Genomic DNA, 17795 nt, shown 5'->3' on the forward strand with positions numbered 1-17795 from the left:
CCCTTCTATTTTACCTGCCCTCTCTTCCCCTTTGTAGAATTCCCTGCCAACACTTATGATGAAATATGGCTTTTTATGTCATCCTACTATGTTGTAGTATCTGCAACAGTTTTTTCTAGGTTCCTTTACTCCCTTCTTCTACAAAGTAAAATGTATCTCCCTTTGTATTCTATCCTGCCCACTTTGTAAGGTCAAAACTAGGTTTTCAGATTGATTACTTTTAATGGATTAATGTAAACATCATCGTACTATTTTCATTTTATTAGGAGATTCTTGGAGACAAAGTACCTTAAATTGTTGTATTTATAAGGGGATATTTCAGGCAAGATGATAAGCCTGGACAGAAGATCATTGGATAAAGTTGAGCAGAGAGGAGTGGGGTGTGGTTTTTGATGCCCCTAAATCACCCCACATAAGAAGCCATCTACAAACACTGCAAGTGTACCTATAGTGCAGTTTTTCATAGAAGATAATTTATCTCTTAGCACCAGCCGTGCTGACACCCAGTGGCCAACTGTGTCTCCCTCTATGTATATTCACTAACCAATGAAACAGGTGTGGCTGTGAGAACTCAGAAAAGATCCCCAACTGATAAAAGTCAGTATTTGCCGTCCTACTGTGTTGTTAGTTTGACTAGAAGCTGTGGGATTTTTCTTAGATAGGTCATCATAGTTAAGAGCTCTTTGTGACCAGGGAGTGGCTTGTGAACCCTGCCATTGACATCCCAAACTTCTCTCATCCATTCCAAAGCCTGCCAAGTAAAAAAGAAATGTCAAATGGTAAAGAGATTCCCACTCACTCTACTTTGCTACCACTAAAGGCTAAGTGTAAACCTTTCCATACTTTCCTTTGCCCATGGTCATTCATTTGGGGGGGTCTCAGCTTCCATCTTTTGTAATTTCTGAGCCATTTGCGAGCATCTTCTTCAAGCTGCACTTGGTCACTGTTCTTCTATGTTCTTTCAGGCATGAATAAATTACTCCAGCATGATTACCCATGGCTTCCTCAGGAGACCCTATTGCTTTGATTAAGGAATTCAACCAGCACTAGAGAGCACAGTAGGTACTCAAATATGGTCTTGACTTCTGTTTTTGCATCATCCTTAAAAGAGTGATTTTCACTCTGCGGGCCCTGGGTAGATAATGAGAGCCCTCACTAGTCACTTGTGCCACGTTTGATTATCCACTTGGTTGATTACCAGGTTCTCACAAACTATGAATGCAATGTTATAGAACATGAAAGGCAGTGGTTAATTGAGTATTTGGTAGAATGTGATATTCTTTTTAATAGTGCTCTGTGAGTCATATTGGAGCCTGAGGCAACGGAAAAATCATACTGATATTGTCTTTACTTACTATTTTGATATTATGTCCATCATGGACTTGTATTCATTTTGATTTTTTAAAAATATTGTACTAAATATTAGGTATTTTGATTACTGAGTTCTTTGGCAACTCTTCAAATTTTGTGTCACTTACCTCACCTTAACTGCTTGTTCCCATTTTGGAAGTAAGTCTATGTACAGATTACACAAATGATTTCAATGGTAAACTTATACACACACACACACACATTGGTCACTCTAGTTATAAAGTAGAGAGTGATATGAGTGTGTTGAAAAGGGGGATGCCATTAGCTCAGAATAAAGATTACAGTAGTTGTAGGTAAACCACATGAATATTAGGCACGTGTCTATTCACTGATTAGTAAGATAAAAAGTCAATGAATCTTAGGTTAAGAACAGATTTGAAAGATGTAGATTTTGGAGAAGAGTAATTTTTTGTCATGTTTGCTTTTGGGTTCTTTGTATGGATACCTATTCTTAGAAGAAGTGTCTTATCATGCACCAGCCTAGGTATTGAACCATTGTAACGGGAAATGTCTAATAAGTAAGCTCAGTTTAAATAATCATGAGAAAGAATGACTCCATTGATCATTTAAACATGGAGAAAATAGTCACATTCATTTATATACCTAACCAGGAGATCAGGGTTTTAATAATTAATACAACTCCTTGTAGTGCACATATTCTCTTTATGTAAATGTTTAATTTAAGTATTTAATATAATGGTTTATGTATATCTGGAAACCAAATTGAAACAACTCCATCATTTCTTTTTAGTTGCATTTTCTCATAAAAATAAAAAAAGCTGCTGTTCAAGACCACTTGGGACTTTTCCCCGATATAATCAACACAAGTATAGTTGGAGAGCTCCGTGAGAGAAGGAGAAAAATATCAGATGCATATTATGCTTGTAACACTCATAAATTAGTGATTAATTGTAGGTGAAGTAGACTACACTAATGACATACTTCTATTGTCAGAAACAATTATCTGTTGGCTCAAGTAAAATACTATAACTCTTTTGGAGGTATTAACAAATGAAAGTGCTGGTTGAGCCTGAATCCCTGTTGTGATATGAAATTCAAATTAACTGGAGAAAATTCAAATGCATTTTAATTTATTAATAACCAGGAAAGTCCCTATTCAAGATTCAACCTCAGGCTTGATAGAAAGAGATATAGTGAACTACTACTACTAGCAAACAAACATGAAGCAAAACAAAATAAGAACAAAAACGTTTTATTAATAGGTGTATAAAGATATCTATGTAATTTGTTTAAATTATTTCCTCCTGGAGACATTAGCTGGCATTCAATTTTTAATCACAGCATTTATGTATGCATATAGTTTTTTTACACTGTTTAAAATGTTAAGAATTTGTTACTTTTATTTAATATATTTATATATCATTACTATAGAAACTTAAAAATATTAACTTATTAAATACTCATAGAGGTAGGCACTGTTATTACCTCATTTTGCAGAAGAGGAAACTGAGATACAAAAATGTTTAAGTAGCTTGCTCAAAGTCACACAGCTAGTCAGTGGCAGAGCCTGAATTTGAATCCAGGAAGATTGGCTCCATAGTCCATGCTGTTACTAAGTACAAACGATGCCTCCTTATTTTTAAAACATTTGTGTATTATGCAGAAACTATATATGCATGCAAAGAACACATGTATATGTCATGGAATACCAGGGCTATTTAAAACCAAATTTGGGACACAAAACTAGCCCCAACAAATTTAAGAAGACTGAAATCAAACCAAACATATTTTCCAACCACAATGCTTAGAAATTGGAGCTTGATTGCAAAAAGAAAGCAGGAAAACAAAACAAAACAATTGCTACTAAAGAATGACCAGGTCACAAATGTTCCTATATCATCTTTTCTTACCACTGAATAGTATTCCATTGTGTATATATACCACAACATCTTTATCTATTCATGTATCGAAGGACATTTTGGTTGTTTCCATGTCTTGGCCACCGTACACGAAGCTGCAATGAACATTGGAGCACACATGTCTTTATGTATAAATGTTTTCAGATTTTTTTGGTAGATACCCAGGAGAGGGATTGCTGGGTCATATGGTAATTCTATTCATAATTTTTTGAGGAACCTCCACACTGCCTTCCATAGCTGCTGCACCAGTCTGCATTCCCACCAACAGTGTATGAGGGTTCCTTTTTCTCCACAGCCTCTCCAACACTTGTTAGAATTTGTCTTGTTGATGATAGCCATTCTGATTGGGGTGAGTTGATATCTCATTGTGGTTTTTATTTGCATTTCTCTGATGGTTAGTGATGTTGAGCATTTTTCATATGTCTATTTGCCGTTTGTATGTCCTCTTTGGAAAAATGTCTCTTCAGGTCCTCTGTCCACTTTTCAATAGGAACATTTATGACAACATGGATGGATCTTGATATTATAATGCTAAGCAAAATAAGTCAGACAGAAAAAGCAGAGAACCATATGATTTCACTGATATGTGGTATATAAACCAAAAACAACAAAAGAACAAGACAAACAAAGGAGAAACAAAAACTCATAGACACAGACAATAGTTTAGTGGTTACCAGTGGGTAAGGGGGGTGGGGGGTGGGAGATGAGGGTAAGGGGGATCAAATATATGGCGGTGGAAGGAGAACAGTCTCTGGGTGTTGAACACACAATGTGATATATAGATGATGTATTACAGAATTGTACACCTGAAATCTATGTAATTTCACTATCAATTGTCACCCCAATAAAAAGAAAAAAGAATGACCAGGTCAAAGAAGAAATAAAAGGAGAGATCAAAAGATACATAGAAACGAGTAGGAATGAAAATACATCATAGCAAAATTGTTGGCATGCTGCAAAAGCAGTATTAAGAGGGAAATTTCTATCTTTACAGGCTTATCTCCAGAAACAAGAAAAATTCCAAATAAACAACCTAACATTACATCTTAAAGAACTAGAAAAAGAAAAACAAATGAAATTTGAAGTCAGTAGAAGGAAGGAAATAATAAAAAATACAGCAGAATTAAATGAAATACGGAACAAGAAGACAATAGAAAAACATAATGCAAGAAAGCACTGATTCTTTGAAAAGCTTAATAAAATTGACAGACCTCTGGCTAGATTCACTAAGAAAAAAAGACAAAAGACACAAATAAACAAAATCATAAATGGAAGAGGAGAAGTTACTACCGGTACCACAGAAATACAAAGGATCATACAAGAATATTATGGAGTGTATGCCACCAAATTAAATAACCTAGAAGTAATGGACAAGTTCTTAGAAACATATGACCTTCCTCGAGTGAATCATGAAAAACAAGACAATCTAAATAGACCTATCAATGGTAAGGAAATTGAAACATCATCAAAACATCTCCCAAAGCAAAAGTCCAGGACCCGATGGCTTCACCAGTGAATTCTATCTGATATTCAAAGATGATTTAACACCTGTCTTCTTCAAGCTCTTCCAATCAATTGAAGAAGAGGCAATACTTCCTAACTCATTTTGTGAGGCCAACATTACCCTGATACCAAAACCTGGTAAGGAGAACAGAGAGAGAGAGAGAGAGAGAGAGAGAGAGAGAGAGAGAGAGAGAGAGAGAGAGAGAGAGAGAGAGCTACAGACCAATATCTCTGGTGAATACAGACAAAAAAATTCTAAACAAAATATTAGCAAATTGAATACAATACATTAAAAAAGAGTATACATCACAATCCAGTGGGTTCATTGCAGGGGCACAAGGATAGCTCAACATATGTAAATTGATCAATGTGACACACCATATAAGCAAAATAAAGGATAAAAATCATATGATTATATCAATAGATGCAGAAAAAGCATTTGACAAGATACAACATCCATTTGTAATTAAAACACTTAATGAAATGGGTATAGAAGAAAAGTACCTCAACATAATAAAGAGCATATATGCCAAACACTCAGGTAACACCATATTTAATAATGAAAAAATTAAAGCTTTTCTTCCAACATGGCAGAGTAGATGAACACTGTGCCTGTGTCCTTTCATGAACACATTAAAATTACAACCAAATTCTAGAACAATCAACCTGGACAACCATCTCAAGTCTAGTGAAACAGAAGTCGTATAACTAAAAATATAAAGAAGCAGCCATGCCAAGACTGGTAAGAGGGGCGGAGATGTGGAATGGGCCCCAAACTTCCCTGTGGTGGTTGAGACTCAGGAGGGATATCTTACCTGGGAAGACCTCCCCTGGAGGAGTGAGGGACCCTAGCCCCCTACACCAGGCTCCCCAGCCTGGAGTACTGGTGCCAGGAAGAGGAGTCCCCACAATGCCTGGCTGTGGAAAACAGTGGGGATTCCATTGGAAGGTGTGGGAAACCCAGACTTCCTCTTAAACGTCCCACACACAGACTCACTCGCTCGCAAGCACTCACCTTGGGCTCCAGTGGAAGAACCTTGACTTGGGGGGCCTCAGAGACATATGGGGGCAGAATGAGGTGTGTGGCTTCATGGGGAAGACTGGAGGACAGTTGGCATTTCCCAGCATTTTCCCAGTAAGGGGTCTTTCTCCTGTATAGCCAGCAGGGAGGCACCATGTTTCCTGGGTTGAGCGCAGCCCCACAGGCCAAATATGAATGTGACTGGCCTGGTGAGCTCCACTTTTCCGCTTTCCTGACTCAGCTGGGAGCCTGCTCCACCAACTCCTGCACCACCAGAGGCACTTTCTCTACAAGCAGCCAGCCCCTCCCACATTGCACTCCTCTTGGAAACCTACCAGACTCCAAGGGGCCCCAGGCAGGCATACACTGGTCTCGGTATACTCTAAGACTTTTGCTGAGTCACTCCAGGCTCAGCACTGGCACTGAACCAGAATTTACATTAACCTGGAGACCACAACTCTTCCCACTCTAATGACTCCTTGAGATCCTGCCTCACCCAACTCACATCTCCACAAGGATTTATCAGAAGCTGAACCTTAACGGTGCCAGCAGGTGGCAGTAGGCCTCCAGGTGTCCTAAATTTTTGCAGTTACCCAGGACTGGTATTGGTAGCACCTGCCCTTGGTTTGCAGCATGGCCTTTCCCATGTGATTCCAGGGTTAGCACAGGCAGCAAACAACCATGGATTGCTTTGTAGCTCCTACCAGATAGACCCCAGTCAGTCTCAAGCAGTGGTTGACCTGCGCTTGAATAGGAGCCCCTCCCAAGAAGCCCCAGAACCAACATACTTGGAGGTTGGCTTCAGAACATAGCAAAGCACTGCCCAGTTAGCCCCACAAGTGGCACACACAAAGGGTGGTCTCAACAGGCACCAGAGACCAATGCGGCAAATCCCACTCAGTGGGGTAAGCCTCCCACAGAGTTGCCCATAAGCTGTGGACATGGCCAAACCCCACAACCAATCAGCCTGAGGGTCAATACCACCTACTGACATGCCAATAGCACTCAAGGCTCAACTATAACAGGAGAACACACACAACCCACACAAGGGACACTCCTGGAACACCTAGCTCAGGTGATCAGGGAGACTATGCCACTGGGTCACACAGAACACCTAATACATAAATCCACCTGGCCAAGACTGGAACACATAGAACCCTACCTAATACATACAAACACAGAGAGGCAGCCAAAATGAGGAAACAAAGAAATGTATCCCAAATGAGAGAACAGGAGAAAACTCCAGAAAAAGATCTAAACAAAATGGAGGCAAGCAACCTACCAGAGACAGAGTTAAAAAATGGTTATAAGGATGCTCAAGGAACTTAGTGAGAACTTCAACAAAGAGATAGCAAGCATAAAAAAGGACATACAGTGTTTCCCCCAAAATAAGACCTAGCTGGACCATCAGCTCTAATGCATCTTTTGGAGCAAAAATTAATATAACATATTATATTATAGCATATCATATAAGACCAAGTCTTATATAGTAAAATAAGACGGGGCCTTATATTAATTTTTGCTCTAAAAGATGCATTAGAGCTGATGGTTTGGCTAGGTCTTATTTTTGGAGAAACACGGTATAAACCGTAGAAAAGAACCAGTGAGAAGTGAAGAATGCAGTAACTGAAATGAATAATGTACTAGAAGGAATCACCAGCAGACTGGATGAAGAAGAGGATTGAATCAGTGATTTGGAAGCCAAGGAACAGAAAACACCCAATTGGAACAGCAAAAAGAAAAAAAAAAAGAATTAAAAAAATGAGAATAGTTTAAGAGATTTCTGGGACAACATCAAGCATAACAAGTTTCACATCATAGAGGTACCCATGGAGAAGAGGGAAAGCAAGGGATTGAGAACCCACTTGAAGAAATAATTACCGAAAACTTTGTAACCTGGTGAAGGAAATAACATACACGTCCAGGAAGTGCAGAGACTCCCAAACAAGATGAACCCAAAGAGTCCCACACCAAGACACATCATAATTAAAATGGCAAAGGTTAAAGACAAAGAGAGAATCCTAAAAGCAACAAGAGAAAGGCAAGTAGTAATTTATAAGGAAGTTCCCATAAGATTGTCAGCTGATTTTTCAGCAGAAACTTTGCAGGCCAGAGGGATTGGCACAAAATATTCAAGGTGATAAAAACCAAGGACCCAGAATGAGTTCTCCCTCCGTCACCATATAGTCGATCCCTTTTTTCCACTTTTACCACTGAATTTGGGTGGTGAACACAATGTGATATATAGATGATGTATTATAAAACTGTGCACTTGAAACCTATATAATTTTATTAACCATTGTCATCCCAATAAGTTTAATTTTTTTAAAAAAGGAAAGGAAAGCAAGGACTTACAACCAAGAATACTCTACTCAGCAAGGCTATCATTTAACATTGAAGGAGAGATAAAGAAACTAATTTAAAAAAAAAAAAGTCAGAGGGTAAGGGGGTGGGGGGTGGGAGATGAGGGTAAGGGGTATCAAATATATGGTGATGGAAGGAGAACTGACTCTGGGTGGTGAGCACACAATGGGATTTATAGATGATGTAATACAGAATTGTACACCTGAAATCTATGTAATTTTACTAACAATTGTCACTCCAATAAATTAAAAAAAAAAAAAAAAAAAAGCTTCCCAGACAAGGTAAAGCTAAAGGAGTTCATCACCATAAAACCAGTATTACAACGAATGTTACAGGGACTTATTTGAGATGGGAAAATCTCAGAAATATGAACAATAAAATGGCAATAACTTCATATCCATCAACAATTACTTTCAAAGTAAATGGATTAAATGCTTCAATCAAAATACATAGGAGGGCTGTATGCATGAAAAAACAAAACCCTTAAATGTGCTGCATACAAGAGACTCACTTCAGATTGAAAGACACACACAGACAAAAAGTAAAGAGATGGAAAAAGATATTTCATGAAAATGGAAATTAAACAAACAAACAAAAAACCTCTTGAGAAGTGGCTAGTCATTTAATTTTCATTCCAGTGAAATAAAGTGCAATAAAAAACCAACCAGATATTGCAAATAATGCCATTCTTTATCTAGACGTGGTACATATGGTATACACAATGGAATATTACTTGGCTATAAAAAAGAATGAAATCTTACCACTTGCGACAACGTGGATGGACCTAGAGGGTATTATGCTAAGTGAAATAAATCAGACAGATAAAGACAAATGCCATATAATTTCACTTATATGTGGAATCTAAAAAACAAAATAAATGAACAAACAAAAAGAAACACACTTATCGATGAGAGAACAAATGATGGGCACCAGATGGGAGAGGAGTTTGGGGAGTGAGTGAAAAGAGTAAAGAGATTAAGATGTATAAATTGCTAGTTATAAAAATTGTAATGGAGATCTAAAGTACAGTTTAGGGAATATAGTCAATATTGTGGTAATGATATGGTGCCAGATAGGTAGTAGAATTATCGGGATGATCACTTCGAAAGGGACATAAATGTATAATTACTATGCTATTCACCTGACACTAATATTGTATATCAACTATAATTGAAAAATAAATAAATAAAATAATAGTACCATTCACTGAAAAAAATCCTTTTATTTTTTGTCACCAGTTTGGGTTTAAAAACACCTTGTTTCTTTAGTCTTTCACAAGGTGCATTTAAGGGAAAGGGATTAGAAGTAAATTCAGCCTAGGCCTAATTAATTCCCTAGGCCTACAGGTGGTCATATGTCCAGCTTAACTTTCCAAGTAGATAATGACATAAAGAGATAAGCAATTGACCTATGTGAGAAATAAAAGTGAGCAAACCAGAAGGTAAGTTTAATAAGAAAATATATATATTATCTTTTTATAATTGCAGGTTTTGGGATCAGTTCCTGTTCAACAAACTTTCGGGTGCTTGGTGAGTCCCCTGGCTATGGTGGAGGAAGGGCTTGTCATTTCCTGCATTGAAGGCAGCAGGCTGTGGTTAAAAAAAAAAAAAAAGAAAGAAAAAGTAAAAATAGTATCACGTTGCTACAAAGAAGTGTATTGTACTCCATTCTTGTGTGTGTGTGTGTGTGTGTGTGTGTGTGTGTGTGTGTGTGTGTGTGTTGGGGAGCTGATACTTTTTTAACCTGATTTCCGTTTATTTGTACTTCTTTTGATCACAATACAATGTGGCTGCTTAAATGTATATTCTCAAGAGTTTAGATTTTTTAAAAAAGCAATAATGTGTTTTGAGTCTTATACTATCCCTTAGATCATAGATTGCAGATAATATGGTAAATTTGTAGTAGGATGATTTTTGAAATGTTAAATGGACATTGACCTTTTGGGGGCCGCTGTTGCTGTGAAGGATGTGTTTTATCTTTAACTGTTTTTGAAGTTTCTTCAATTTGATTCCCAAACACTTAAGGGAATACATTTTGATTATTTTGGGGAAACTAAGGAGGAAATTCTAATTAGTTCAGTGGGATAGCATACAGACCATTTATTTTATTCATTGGCAGATTACTAATAAGGAAGGGCAAATTTTACTGTTGGGAAAAAAATTCTATAAAGAAAAACAATTAGATGTAATTCTCAGTAAATGGAAAAAAGGAAAGTTCTTTAAAAAGTGTCCTTTGTGATCTCCAAATGCTTTGCAGTGGCCAATATCAATAATTAAAATAATAGCTAGGAATTATTAAATGTGAGTAGGTTTTACAACATGAAGAGCCTTTAAATGGCATGCTACAAAAATTACACAGAACTTTATAACTGAAAGAAAAAATGGTTCTGCAAACATGCAGGGGCATTTGTATTATTCATTTAAGAGATATTTCCTAACCATCAGCTAATGGACAATTGTTTAGTACAGTTCTATTATAAATGTTGTGAGAGATGCACAGATTATTAGGACAAAGTCCACACTCTCAAAGAGCTTACAACCTAGTGAAAATATAGACAACTAACTATGCCATCAGACAGGATGAAACACATCAGGCTATAATAGAGATACAAGCAATATGCTGTGGAAAGTCAAAGGAAAGAGGTAATTCCAATTTGACTGAATCAAGGAAGACTCAGAGGAGGATATTAGATAATCAAAATACTCTTTTCTATAAAGAATTTTCCTGCCAAAGTGGGAAGGTAGAGATGGGGTAGTGGAACATAAAAACATTCAGGCTAAATTAAAAGACAGAGACATCAAGGTACATGATGTATTCAAGTAAAGCCTGGCATCATGATGTTTAGAGCATTTGGAACAATATAATAAGAGATCAGGCTAAAAAGAGAAAATAGAACTTTGAATGTCAGATTTTTAGGCCACCAGAATGTGGACACTTGAATAATTTTTGCACAAGTGAATGATATGCTTCAACTCATATTTGGTAAAGACATCTGCAGAACTATTTTAGTCTAAAATAAGAAAGTTATGCTATTTAACAATCAAACAGGAAGTAGGGCTATTACTCATGTCAAAATATTGTAAATAGAGATAAAATGCGAATGCTTGTTCCTCCTTCTGAAATACTGCTGGGTGTTACTAATACTGTGCTGGAAAGGTATAAAAAGTTTGCATTCACCAGAGGAGACTCCTTATTTACTTGCCTATTTATTTTAGCTAGAAGTTGCAACTCTGTCTTTTGAGTCAACCCAAAATAGAAACTCATAGTATTTTTGTAGGAATGTCTGCAAAAGATTTTGGAAAAAGGATTTTTCTGAGCTTCTTAGATACTTTTCAACTCATACTACAGAGAATAATGCATGATATATATGTTGCTTTTAAATCCAAAAAAACAAGACCACACAACATTGTCCTTTCCAGTCTTGCTTCACTATATCTCAATCTTGAATTATATTACTATTCACTCCAGTGAAATAAGGAATCATCAAAAATGAACCAAATATTGCAAATAATGCCACTTGCTGAAAAATTACTCTATTAAGTAACAGAGCATGATGCTATGCTGTAAACACAAGCTATGCACAATTACACTCAAATATTGCCCATGTACAAAGCTCCTGGGCTTGATGTGATCCCAGGCTTGACTTCAGATTGCATCTGTGATCCTTTAGAACACTTTAGCTCTTTCCTAGAGAAGAGTAAAATTTCTGGGTCTTTGTGAATCTAGTACCTAAAAATTTGTGTGGGAAGAAGAGAGGTTGTCATATGAAAGGGTCCCATCTGGCTTAGTTTTCACTACCTCCTTTCAATCAATACATTTGATGACATCTCAGACAAACATGACAAGAGTTCTGGTGAGAACCTACAATATAATTTGATGTTTGATGTTTCATACCATGGGTATCCTTATTCCATACATAGTCTAGAGAGATCTCCAAGTGAATATGTCATTGTGTGGGTTCTTGGATCATGGGTAAAGTAGATTTGGCAACAAGATCTTTGAGGTTAGTCTAGGACTTTCCCCATTTCATCCTTGTAACCCTCCTTTTGGAGACAGTTCCAGAGCTACAGACATTCCTCTAACACTTCATAGATATAACTCTTTTCTCAAATTTGGTAGCTTACAAATGTAGTAGAGTCTGGAAAGGAGATGCACTAAAAATGGTGTGGCACCTTCTCTGCTTCCACATAAGCTAGAGGGCATGTACCTGTCATAATGTTCCCATCACTGGTGGAAGATTGTCAAGGAATGCAGTCACCTTTTTTGATGACAGCTCAGTGTCAGTAACAAAAAAGATACCTCTAAGAGCCAAGAGTTTCCAGAAGACTCAGTTTGCTTCTCATCAGGAGGGTTGTGCTGCTGGAAGGAGAACTATAGGATTACAGTAATGGTTCTAGGCATGTGGTCTCTCCTTGACCAGTGATTCAAGCACGTGGGAGGCTTATTTTTTTTTTTTAATTATTTTTTTTTTGGAGGCTTATTTTTTGAAGTTAGGGACAAAGTAAATTTCTTTAAAGTTTGCTTAAATTATAGGATCTACTTTCTAAGCATAGAAAACATGGTAGAAGATTGAGAATTAACCAACTAGAATCCTGTTCAATTGGAGAACTAAAGAAGACATGCTGTAAAGAACAAGAAAATAAGACAGGTTCGACAAAGACAGAAAAGCCACTAGAAGAGGCTTATATTCAATCACCTGGGACAGCCATGTTCAATGTCTTGTATCCCTCCCCCAAACCTGCCTCAAAGCCTAATCTAAGAATAAGATTTATTATTGGTCATTTAAAAGCTATGAATGGAATTCCCCATATTTTAGAGTTATTATCTTGCTCTTGGGATATCAATAGTTCTATGGGCATTTTTAGAGTAACTACTGAGGGTTTTATGGGTACTTTTGGGGGTTATTACTAAGGGCTACACTATTCATTTTTGCCACTTGCATTTTACTATACAAAATCTTTTTTTTTATTGTGTATGTAGCTATCTTTAATATAGTTTGAATAGTTCTCACAAGAGAACAGCAAAATGATACAATACGAGCTCTTCCTGAATTGTTCTAAAGCCTGGATTTCTTCTCATCATTTTATTTAAAGACATATGAGTTGTTAATAGTGCCTAATTAGATTTTTTTAAATTAAAGTTTATCGGGGTGACAATTGTTAGCAAACTTACATAGATTTCAGGTGTACAATTCTGTATTACATCATCTATAAATACCATTGTGTGTTCACCACCCAGGCAGTTCTCCTTCCATCACCATACATTTGATCCCCCTTACCCTCATCTCCCCCCCGCTTACCCTCTGGTAACCACTAAACTATTGTCTGTGTCTATGAATTTTTGTTTCTCATTTCTTTTTATTCTTCTTTTGTTGGTTTTGGTTCATATACCACATATCAGTGAAATCATATTGTTCTCTGCTTTTTCTCTCTGACTAATTTCGTTTAGCATTATAATCTCAAGATCCACCCATGTGGTCACAAATGATCCAATTTCATCGTTTCTTACAGCTGAATAGTATTCCATTGTGTAGATATACCAAAACTTCTTTATTTATTCATCCATAGAAGGACATTTTGGTTGTTTCCATGTCTTGGCCACCATAAATAAAGCTGCAATGAACATGGGAGCACACATGTCTTTATGGATAAATATTTTCAGATTTTTTTGGTAGATACTCAGGAGAGGGATTGCTGGGTCGTATGGGAAGAATACTGGTAATTTTTTGAGGAACATCCACACTGCCTTCCATAGTGGCTGCACAAGTCTACATTCCCACCAACAGTGTATGAGGGTTCCTTTCTCTCCACAGCCTCTCCAACACTTGTTACTATTTGTCTTGCTGATGAGAGCCATTCGAACTGGGGTGAGGTGATATCTCCTTGTGGGTTTTATTTGCATTTCTCTGATAATTAGTGATGTTGACCATTTTTTCATATGTCTATTTGCCATTTGTATGTCCCCTTTGGAGAAATGTCTCTTCAGGTCCTCTGCCCATTTTGCTTTTTTTTAATTTAATTTATTGGGGTGACAATTGTTAGTAAAATTACATAGATTTCAGGTGTACAATTCTGTATTACATCATCTATAAATCCCATTTTGTGTTCACCACCCAGAGTCAGTTCTCCTTCCATCACCATATATTTGATCCACCTTACCCTGATCTCCCACCCCCCACCCCCTTACCCTCTGGTAACATCTAAACTATTGTCTGTGTCTATGAGTTTTGTTTCTCATTTGTTTGTCTTGATCTTTTACTGTTTTTGGTTTATATACCACATATCACTAGAAAAAGAAGAACAAGTGAAACCCAATGTCAGCAGAAGAAAGGAAATAGAAAAAATCAGAGCAGAACTAAATAAAATAGAGAACAAAGAGACAATAGAAAAAATTAATGTGACAAAGAGCTGGTTCTTTGAAAAGATTAACAAAATTGACATACCCATGGCTAGATTCATTAAGATAAAAAGAGAGAAGACACTAATTAACAAAATCAGAAACGAAAAAGGGGAAGTTATCACGGAAACCACAGAAATACAAAGGATCATCCAAGAATACTATGAAGGACTATATGCCACCAAATTGAATAACCTAGAAGAAATGGACAAGTTCTTAGAAACATATAGTCTTACAAGGCTGAACCGTGAAGAACTAGAAAATCTAAACAGAACGATCACCAGTAACGAAATCGTATCAGTCATCCAAAACCTTCCCAAAAGCAAAAGTCCGGGACCAGATGGCTTCACTAGTGAATTCTACCAAACCTTTAAAGAGGATCTAATACCAATCCTGCTCAAACTCTTCCAAAAAAATTGAAGAACAGACAGTACTCCCTAACTCATTTTATGAGGAAAACATTATCCTGATACCAAAATCTGGTAGGACAGCACAAAAAAGAGAACTACAGACCAATATCTCTGATGAATACAGATGCAAAAATCCTAAGTAGAATTCTAGCAAATCGAATAAACAATGCATTAAAAAGATTATTCATCACGACCAAGTGGGGTTAATCCCCGGGGCACAAGGATGGTTCAACATACGAAAATCCATCAATGTGATACATCACATAAACAAAATAAAGGACAAAAATCATATGATTATATCAATTGATACAGAAAAAGCATTTGACAAGACACAACATCCATTTATGATTAAAACACTTAATAAAATGGGTATAGAAGGAAAATACCTTAACATAATAAAGGCCATATATGACAAGCCCTCTGCTAATCTCATAATTAATGGAGAAAAACTGAAGCCCTTTGCTCTACGTTCAGGAACACGACAGGGATGTCCCCTATCACCTCTGCTTTTCAACATAGTGTTGGAAGTCCTTGCCAGAGCAATCAGGCAAGAGAAAGAAATAAAAGGCATCCAAATTGGGAATGAAGAAGTTAAATTATCACTCTTTGCCAACGACATGATGCTATATATAGAAAACCTTAAAGACTCCACCAAAAAGCTATTAGAAACAATCAACGAATACAGTAAAGTTGCCGGCTACAAAATCAACGCACAAATGTCCATTGCCTTCCTATATACTAACAATGAAATCTCAGAAAAAGAAATACAAAAAACAATTCCTTTTGCATTTGCAGCAAAAAGAATAAAATACCTAGGAATAAACTTAACCAAGGATGTGAAAGACCTATATGCTGAAATCTATAAGACGTCTTTGAAAGAAATTGAAGAAGACACAAAGAAATAGAAAGACATTCCATGCTCATGGATTGGAAGAATCAACATAGTTAAATGGCGATATTACCCAAAGTAATATACAGATTTAATGCAATCCCCGTCAAAATCTCAATGGCATTTTTAAAAGAAATACAACAAAAAATCATCAGATTTGTTTGGAACCACAAAAGACCCCGAATAGCCAAAGCAATCTTAAGAAAAAAGAACAGTAATGAAGGTATAACACTTCCTGACTTTATCTTGTACTATTGGGCTACAGTGATCAAAACAGCATGGTATTGGCAGAAAAACAGACACATAGACCAATGGAATAGAATTGAGAACCCAGAAATAAAACCACATAAATATGGACAGATAATTTTTGACAAAGAAGCTAAAAACATACAATGGAGCAAAGACAGCCTCTTGAATAAATGGTGCTGGGAGAATTGGATAGCCACGTGCAAAAGAATGAAACTGGATTGCTGTTTGTCACCATGTACCAAAATTAATTCGAAATGGATCAAAGACTTAAGCTTAAGACCTGACACAATAAACAGCATAGAAGAAAATATAGCTACTAAACTTATGAACCTTTGGTTCAAAGAGCATTTTATGAATTTGACTCCAAAGGCAATGGAGGTAAAAGGTATAGTAAACAATGGGACTATATGAAACAAAAGCTTCTGCACAGCAAAAGAAACCATCGACAAAATAAAGAGAAAACCAACTGAATGGGATAAGATTTTTGCAAACAGTGCCTCTGATAAGTGGCTAATATCCAAAATATACAAGGAACTCTTGCAACTCAACAACAAAAAAACAAACAACCCAATTGAAAAATGTGCAGAGGACCTGGAGAGACATTTCTCCAAAGAGGACATACAAATAGCAAATAGACATATGCAAAAATGTCCAACATGTGTAATCATCAGAGAAATGCATATCAAAACCACAATGAGATATCACCTTACCCCAGTCAGAATGGCTATCATCAACAAGACAAATAGTAACAAGTGTTGGAGAGGCTGTGGAGAAAAAGGAACCCTCATACACTGTTGGTGGGAATGTAGACTGGTCCAGCCGTTATGGATGACAGTGTGGAGGTTCCTCAAAATAATTACAAATAGAATTACCATATGACCCAGCAATCTCTCTCCTGGGTATCTACCCAAAAAATCTGAGAACATTTAGAGATAAAGACATGTGTGCTCCAACGTTCATTGCAACTTTGTTTACGGTGGTCAAGACGTGGAAGCAACCAAAATGTCCTTCGATAGATGAATGGATAAAAAAGTTGTGGTATATATACACAATGGAGTACTATTCGGCGGTAAGAAAAGATGATATAGGAACCTTTGTGACAACATGGATGGATCTTGAGAGTATAATGCTAAGCGAAATAAGTCATACAGAAAAAGCAGAGAACCATGTGATTTCACTGATATGTGGTATATAAAAACTCTGCCCATTTTTCTATTGGGTTGTTTGTTCGTTTTTTGTTGTTGAGTTGCATGAGTTCCTTGTATATTTTGGATATTAGCCGCTTTTCAGAGGCACTGTTTGTGAAAATCTCATCGCATTCAGTTGGTTGCCTTTTTATTTTATAGATGGTTTCTTTTGCTGTGCAGAAGCTTTTAAGTTGAATACAGTCCCATTCATTTATTTTAGCTTTTACTTCCCTCGCCTTTGGAATCATGTTCATGAATTGCTCTTTGAACGCAAGGTCCATAAGTTTAGTACCTATGTTTTCTTCTATGCAGTTTATTGTTTCAGGTCTTATGCTTAAGTCTTTGATCCATTTTGAATTAATTTTGGTGCATGGTGACCGAGAGCAGTCCAGTTTCATTCTTTTGCACGTGGCTTTCCAATTCTCCCAGCACCATTTATTGAAAAGGCTGTCTTTTCTCCATTGTATGTTTTTAGCTTCTTTGTCAAAAATTATCTGTCCATATTTATGTGGTTTTGTTTCTGAG

General features: G+C 36.7%; 1 protein-coding gene and 1 pseudogene across 14 annotated transcripts in view; one reads left to right on the forward strand and one right to left on the reverse strand.

Moving 5' to 3' along the window:
• Positions 1-17795, forward strand: part of GPR174 (G protein-coupled receptor 174) — a 70107-nt gene that overhangs the window by 15912 nt on the left and 36400 nt on the right. For 5 of the 14 annotated variants that reach the window (XR_002136321.3, XR_012493341.2, XM_074323677.2 and 2 more), the window contains 2 exons: positions 966-1058; positions 9627-9668. The exons of 1 other annotated variant lie outside the window; for it this stretch is intronic. The gene's annotated coding sequence lies outside the window, so the exon portion shown is untranslated. Of the gene's footprint in view, positions 1-965; positions 1063-4585; positions 7817-9626; positions 9669-17795 lie in introns of those variants that run through there. 8 more of the 14 variants (XR_016019919.1, XM_074323675.2, XR_016019920.1 and 5 more) reach the window with 5 other exon arrangements.
• On the reverse strand, positions 4252-4576 carry LOC141569628 (KANTR integral membrane protein pseudogene; annotated as a pseudogene).

This window comes from Rhinolophus sinicus, chromosome 18 (genome assembly GCF_057876585.1).
Source record: "Rhinolophus sinicus isolate RSI-liver-muscle chromosome 18, RSI-T2T, whole genome shotgun sequence".
Lineage (NCBI taxonomy): Eukaryota > Metazoa > Chordata > Mammalia > Chiroptera > Rhinolophidae > Rhinolophus > Rhinolophus sinicus.